This window comes from Bufo bufo, chromosome 1 (genome assembly GCF_905171765.1).
Source record: "Bufo bufo chromosome 1, aBufBuf1.1, whole genome shotgun sequence".
NCBI classification, from domain to species: Eukaryota; Metazoa; Chordata; class Amphibia; order Anura; family Bufonidae; genus Bufo; species Bufo bufo.
In genome coordinates, this window is record NC_053389.1 from 122,997,743 (window position 1) to 123,005,003 (window position 7,261).

Genomic DNA, 7,261 nt, shown 5'->3' on the forward strand with positions numbered 1-7,261 from the left:
GTCGACAAACTAAGTTTATGTCCTCTGGAACTGCCACTGCTGTGCTATTGAATAATTGGGTAATTAATTTGGCTAATTGTTCCTTTTGCCAGCTCATATCCTTTTAACTGACTTTCGGTGGTGTTGGCTAATATACCTGTGATAAGGTCCTGTACAGTATGGTGGATATAGGGTAGGTCTTTTGCGTTCACGGCATGTACACCAATACACTGCACGTGGCTGTCTGTTTCTGAGTCATTGCAACCTGAGTGTATGTGTGGACTAAATGTCATGCCTTTGGTTTGTAATTTGAGACAATAACAGTGTGTCCAGCTAGGAAAACATGTGACATTAGCCCAGTATCCGTCTTGCCAGGGGGTAGAGCTATGATCTATTGAGAGTCCTGATCTGTTTATCATGAGCCATGGGGCATCTGCCCACCCTGCGACAGGCAAGGGCACTTCCCTGTCCTTGTCTTTACTTGATTTAACTTGGTATATGGGTCAAAATCATGATAAGTAGGTGGATCCTCGTGGCTTATTGTTCCAGGGTTGTCAGGACAGCCTTTACTCTTTTACAATGTGAGGCGTGGATCCAGGTGGATCTCCCTTCGAGTTTCACGGAAGTTGGGGTAGTCAACAGCACTTGGTAGGGTCCCTCGTATTGTGGCTCGAGGGTGCTTCTGACGTGTTTCTTGACTACAACCCACTATCCAGGTTTCAGATTGTGGCTTCCTTCTAGGGAGTCAGGATCTGGAATGGAAGAGAGAACTTGTGCATATATGTTAGACAATTGTTTGCTCAATGCTATCACATATTTAGCAACAGATTCACAATGCATTTGTAGCTGCTGCGGAAAATACTGTCCCATTCTTGGCCCTGTCCCAAATAGGATCTCGTATGGGGCTGGTAAGGAATGTGGAACGCTAAGTGTGACCGTACCATCTTCCAGACCTCTTGGGTTTGACTAGCAGTGAATACTGGGCCCTGATCACTCTCAATGACCTCAGGTACCCCGAACCTACAAACAGTTTCCTGCATTAGTTTCTTAGCAGTGGTGGTTGCTGTCTGGTTTTGGACGGGGTAGGCTTCTGGCAACCCAGAGAACAAGTCTATCACTACTAGCACATATTGAAACCCTTGGCACATTGGCATCTGGATGTGGTCGATTTGGATCCTTTGGAATGGGTATAGAGCTCTGGAAAGGCACTTGGTGGGCGTGAGTTTAGTCCTGCCTGGGATGCACTCAGCACAAATGAGGCAAGACTGGGTATGTCTTACCAGGACCAGGGTGATTTGTGGAGCCACCCATATTTTGTCAATTAGTTCTTTCATGATGGTTTTGGATTAGTGGGTAGGCCCATGGGCCACTGAGGCTATTAAGGGATAGAGGGCTCTGGGTAGGCACACTCTCTTTCCTTGTGTCCAGAGTCCAGATTCTTCTTTGAAGGCTGACTCTTTCAGCCAGGTTTCCTTTTCCATGGGAGTGGCCTGTTTCTGCATTTGTTTCAGTAGGTCCCATGTAACTTCTTTTTGTTCCAGGTCTTCCTGTGCTACCATATTCTGGTCTGACTGGACTCTTTCCTCTTCCACTTCTGCTTTCTTGGCTGCTTGGTCAACTAGGGTGTTTTCTCTGGCCTCAGAGGTGTCAGCTTGAGTATGGGCCTTTACCTTGATCACTGCCACTTGGGTGGGCAGGAGTACTGCTGCCATTAGAGACACTACTGCTGAAGCAGCTGTGATGTAATCCCGGGCTTTCCGTATTACTCCAAAGTCATGAACCACTCCAAAGGCATATCTAGAGACTTTTGCCATGAGGTAGGCTTCAGTGAGGGCAATGAGTTCAGCCTCCTGTGCTGACTGGTCTGGGCGCAATTGTCTTGCACACAGCACCTCATGCTCACTAGTGACCACCATGCCTGTATGGAACTTCCCTTTGTCATCGGCATACCTTGAGCTATCCATAAAGAGAGTCCAATGTGGGTTTGTCAGAGGAGTGTCTTGGACTGATGGTGGTGCCCCCACTTCAGCTTCCATCATTGTGATGCAATCATGATCCTGTTCCTTGTAAAGAGAATCGGTTGAGGTCCATAGTTCTTCTTCCTGAAGATCCTCTTCAGCATGTAGATCAATAAAATCTTCAGAATCTTCATCTCCAGTATACTCCCCTCTTGGAAGAGGAAGGAGTGCAGAATGGTTGAGGATGTGGTATCTCTTAATGGTGACATTATCTGGCAGGAGCAGACTACACTGGAGCGGGAGGTGGCGCTGTGAAGTGAGGTGTTCAGGCTGAGTCTACTGGAGGATGGCAGAAATGTCGTGGGGAGCCAGAATTGTGAGGGGGTGACCAAGCACAACATCAGATGTGACGTCCAGAAGAGAGCTGGCAGCATGCACGGCTCTGACACAGGAAGGGGCAGCTCTGGCTACAGGGTCAAGGAGCTTAGAATAGTAACCCAGGGGTCTATTGCGACCACCATGAGTTTGAGTAAGGACTCCAGTCGCATGGCCCTGACGTCCCATGATATACAGTCTGAAAGGAAGGTTGTAGTTGGGGAAGCCAAGAGCAGAGGCAGATGCAATGGTGGCCTTCAATGTCTGAAAGGCTTCTCCAGCCTCCATTGTCATCTGGAAAGGAGTAGTGGCATTGCGGGTAATGCAGTCATATAGGGGCTGCATTAGGACTGAAGAATCAGGGATCCAGGGTCTGCAGTAGGAGATGAGTCCCAGAAAGGTTTGCAGCTGATGAGGGAGTGTAATAGCATCCTGTTGTGAGACAGAAAGCGGATATTGCCCTTTGTATGGCAGGACCTTGTGGTCCTTCAGGGTCACAGTGACTGGTGGGACATTGAGGCGTCCTTTGGCCCAGAGGGTACCGGGGATGAGGTGCAAAATGGTTTGCAGCAAATCCCCTAGCTCATATGAATCAGTGACCAGAAGAGCTGTTAATGCCATGTTTCTTCTGGATATAGGGCTGTACCGAGGGTGACCGTCCCATCCTCTCTGAACTGTATGTTAGCTTGGATTTTCTGAGGAAAATCAGAGCCTAACAGATTGAAGGGGCATGTTTTGCTTACAACAAATTGCAACATGACTCCTGCTGGAAGGTGGAGCTGTGGAGCTTTGGTCTGGAAGAATCCAGGGGAAGTGACTAAAAGTGTCTTGGTAACAGGGTTATGCAGCACGACCCCTTCTAGTTCAGAACAGGACTAGTCCAGTCTAGTCCAGAAGAGAGTGACTCGAGGGGCAGGGCCGGCAGGAGGTGGCGGAGACTGTCATACATGGAGTGTCCCCTCCCTGCACTGGTTTGCCAGCGTCCTATTGCGATGAGGGAGGCGGAGTGCCCCCCTGTCGCTGTTGATTGGTTGGCCACAGATGTCTGCTACGGCAGTTCCGTTTGATGTATCTGGGCTTGCTACACCCATAACAGACACGAGGTGGCGGGCGTTCTCCACCATCTTCTCCTGACATTACGACTATCACAGCCGCTCAAGTTTACTTTCCAAGCCCTTTGCAATTTGCTCCAAGACTTCCAGGGTCAGGGATTTCCACTTAGGACGACAGGTCACAAGGGCTTTGTTTATCTCTGATCGCAGACCATCGACAATTGAGCGGGCCAGGAGTCTGAGGTGTACAGCTTCATTCTGACTGAAACCCTTTTCATGATCGAGGCAGGAAGCGGATTGCTAGGGAGCATAAACGTGCCGTCTGGATTTATCTTGGGATATAACGGAGCCACTGGTGAGACTACAGGAACGACGGGAGGATTAGGGCTGAAGGAGATTAATGGTCCAGCCGTGGGAGTAGGGTGGGAATAAGATGGTGCCGTAGCAGGCACTGGGGGGGACATGCTTTGGGCTTACAGGGGTGTGACTATGTGGGCGTAGAGCACCACAGGCAAAACACGTCTCTCGGGAGGTGGGATTTTGCTGACAACATACATTACAGATCCACCCACCTCCTTTCTTCTCAGTGCCATTATAGGGCGGTGGCTGCCCTAGCCCAACAAGATTACCAGGTTTACAATAGTATCTGCCACTAGCTTCATCAAGATTTTGCTCTCCTCCCGTCTTTTCAAATTCCTTGCTACAGTCCAGCCACACTCAGACTTTATCCACTAACTTCTCATCTTCTAATCTACATTTCTTTTCTGTCAGCAAAGTTTGCCATGTTGTACAACACAAAGTACCACCTTTATATATACCATATCCTTTCTCTAGCTTGCTCAGACTTTTCACAAATCATTTTCCTCTCCTGTCCACGTACTGCTCAGGTGACCAGTATACCTTTGGGACACTTGCGTTATGTCCCATCGTTTCTCGCACCTACTGGAGCCATCTAGAGACCTCTGTACAGAGTAATCACTGGACTTGATGCGACTTTGAGTCCCGGCCGAGCACACTCTGGGCTGCCGCGGACCGCTCTCCCTCCTTCTGTGATCGAGTCAGACAACCGGGCTGCACTCCGATACAGGCAAATAGGAGAACTCTCTGTGTCTCAGTCAGTGATACTTTTCAACACAATCTTGAGAGTTTTTAACACAGTACATCAAGACTTTAAAACACATGGGGTTCTTACTTTCATGCCCTCGAGGACGCCCCAAGCTGACATGGCACCCCTCCCTCAGACAGGCACGGATGGACTACACCAAAGGACACATGGAGGTAAGGTAACTCCTACCTCTTATTACAGGCTGCAGCCCCGGTGTCCGTTAGTGAGGTACTCCTCGTCTGGTCATCGGGGGTACTGGATCAGGGGTCATGTCCTTCGAGCCCCACGTTCGGGCAGCCAAATGTTTTAGATCTGGTCAAGATACCAGGTAGGTTGTAGATAGTAGTTAGTAAATATTGTCTTTACGTGCATGGAGAAATTAAGCAAAGACACACACGCTGGGGTCAAAGCAAAATCTCTAGTTTATTGTGAGTGTTAACACAGAATATACCCCCCTGGTGGGAGGTGACTAAATGTGGTGCATTTTTATTGGTTACTGGGAAATAATAGCAAGCATTTAATGGGTTAATCTTACACTTATATTCCATCAGGCTGACCTAAGATATCAGCTTCACAGTGCAGCTCTGCAACCCCCTCACTGTACCTAGGACCTTGGAATGTGCTCCTTCCCCCCTCCCATCTTCAAGATAGTGGAAAAGCTGTGTGCGCCTGGTACATCCAGGAAGCAGGATTTTTCTACTAAGTAGTGTCTGAGCAGTGTAACGCAAGTGTATAGAACAAGCAAGTATCCATACTGATTCAGTAGTCTATAACATGTGGTCTGACCAGTGATTTGTAAAGTGGTAGGACTATGTTCTCATCACGGGCATCTGTGCCCCTTTTGATGCAACCCAACCCATTATCTTATTGGCCTTGGCAGCAGCTGCCTGACACTGTTTTTTACAGCTTAGTTTGCTGTTCACTAAAATTACTAGGTCCTTTTCCATGTCAGTGTTACCCAGTGTTTTACCATTTAGTATGTACGGGTGACTTGCATTATTCCTACCCATGTGCATAACCTTACATTTGTCAGTGTTAAACCTCATCTGCCACTTCTCTGCCTAAGTCTCAAATCTATGCAGATCCATCTGTAGCAGTATACTGTCCTCTTCCGTGTCAATTACTTTACACAGTTTAGTGTCATATGCAAAAATTGATATTTTACTGTGCAAGCCTCAGTAAAAGGACCTTTAGTTAGAAGACTGTTTTTAGTCTCATTGTATAGGCATTGTCTATTTTTTCATCTTTTAAAATGGCAGTGAAAAGCTTTTTGAACGTATTTGAAGGTATCAGGTAATGGAGTATTGACTAGTGTATAACACTTTCCCAACGTTCCAGTCTCCATAAACAAATTATTGGTGGCTTTCATGTTGGGTGTGGTTTCCTCAAGTTTCAAGTTACTTTTGGCAAAGTCATACCAACCTACATCCCTGCGCCTACAGTTATTTATTCTATGCAATACACACGGTTTTGTGGTTAATTTATCTTGCAAAATGAAGTGATGATGAGCATCTCATGCCAACGCTCCAGTTATGACTAATTGATTTCAGTTTTTACAATGACATCATGGCAATCGCGTTTCTGCACAGTTAGTAAATTAAAGTGGACATGACATGGGTTCGCTTGGAACAGGAAATTAAACATGTGGGCAAAATGCTGCCATCAGAGATATCTAGACCCCATACGGGCAAATGGTCAGGGTCCTGTACTCCCTGTTTATGTATCTCCAGCTTGTACCCTATTCAGTTCATTTGGTGGGCAAATGAGGATTGTTGTTATACTTTTCTCAATCACTGTGACCCATTGATTTTGAAATGAGATGGATAATGTACTCTGTACAGCCTATCAGGCCAACACTAAATATTCAGTGAGTCCACAGAAGAGGGGAACTCAGAAGCAAATGAGGTCTAAACCTTTACACTTTTAACTTGAAGGGTACCATGTTTAGAGCTTAGTTTTCACATTGTTACCTATTAAATAGGACTCTTATCTAATTCCCATGTAGCAACTGGTGGGTCACAAGTGGGTGGCAAACCCCATTTATATTTGGGCCCCTTTTTAACCTGAGCTCTTGATTGCCTGTACTGCCCCGATGGAGGACCTGAGTAGGCAGGAAAAGTTACCACTGTACAGCTTAGGCTACTTTCACACTTTCATACTTTCACTTTTTGCTGGATCTGGCAGGGTCCAGCAAAAACGCTTCCGTTACTGATAATACAACCATCTGCATCCGTTTGAACGTATCCGGTTGTATTATTTTTAACATATTTTTAACATTGCAAAAACAGATCAGTCATTAACTCCATTGAAAGTTAATGGGGGACGGATCTGTTTGCTATTGTGGCAGATTGTGGCAGAGAAAACGGATCTGTCCCCATTGACTTGCATTGGGGTCATCACGGATCCATTTTGCTCCCCATCCCCAGGACGGAAAGCAAAATACATGTTGCAGTTTGCTCTCTGTTCTGGGAACGCAACTAAATGAAACAGAATGCATTTTGGAGCATTCCATTCTGTTCAGTTCAGTTTTGTCCCCATTGACGATGAATGCGGAAAAAACTGAAGCCTTTTTATTCCGGTATTGAGCTCCTATGACGAAACTCAATACCGGAAAACTTTAACACTAGTGTGAAAGTACCCTTAGTGCTTAAAGCATTGACTGGCCTTATTTGTAGGTGGGTCATGATCTGGAAACTTCTCTCATACCCTGTTAGGTTAGTTCATCCCAGTGGTGTACCTCCAATGGAGGCACACCATGCAGCCGCTATGGGGCCTAAGGGTAATGGGGGCCC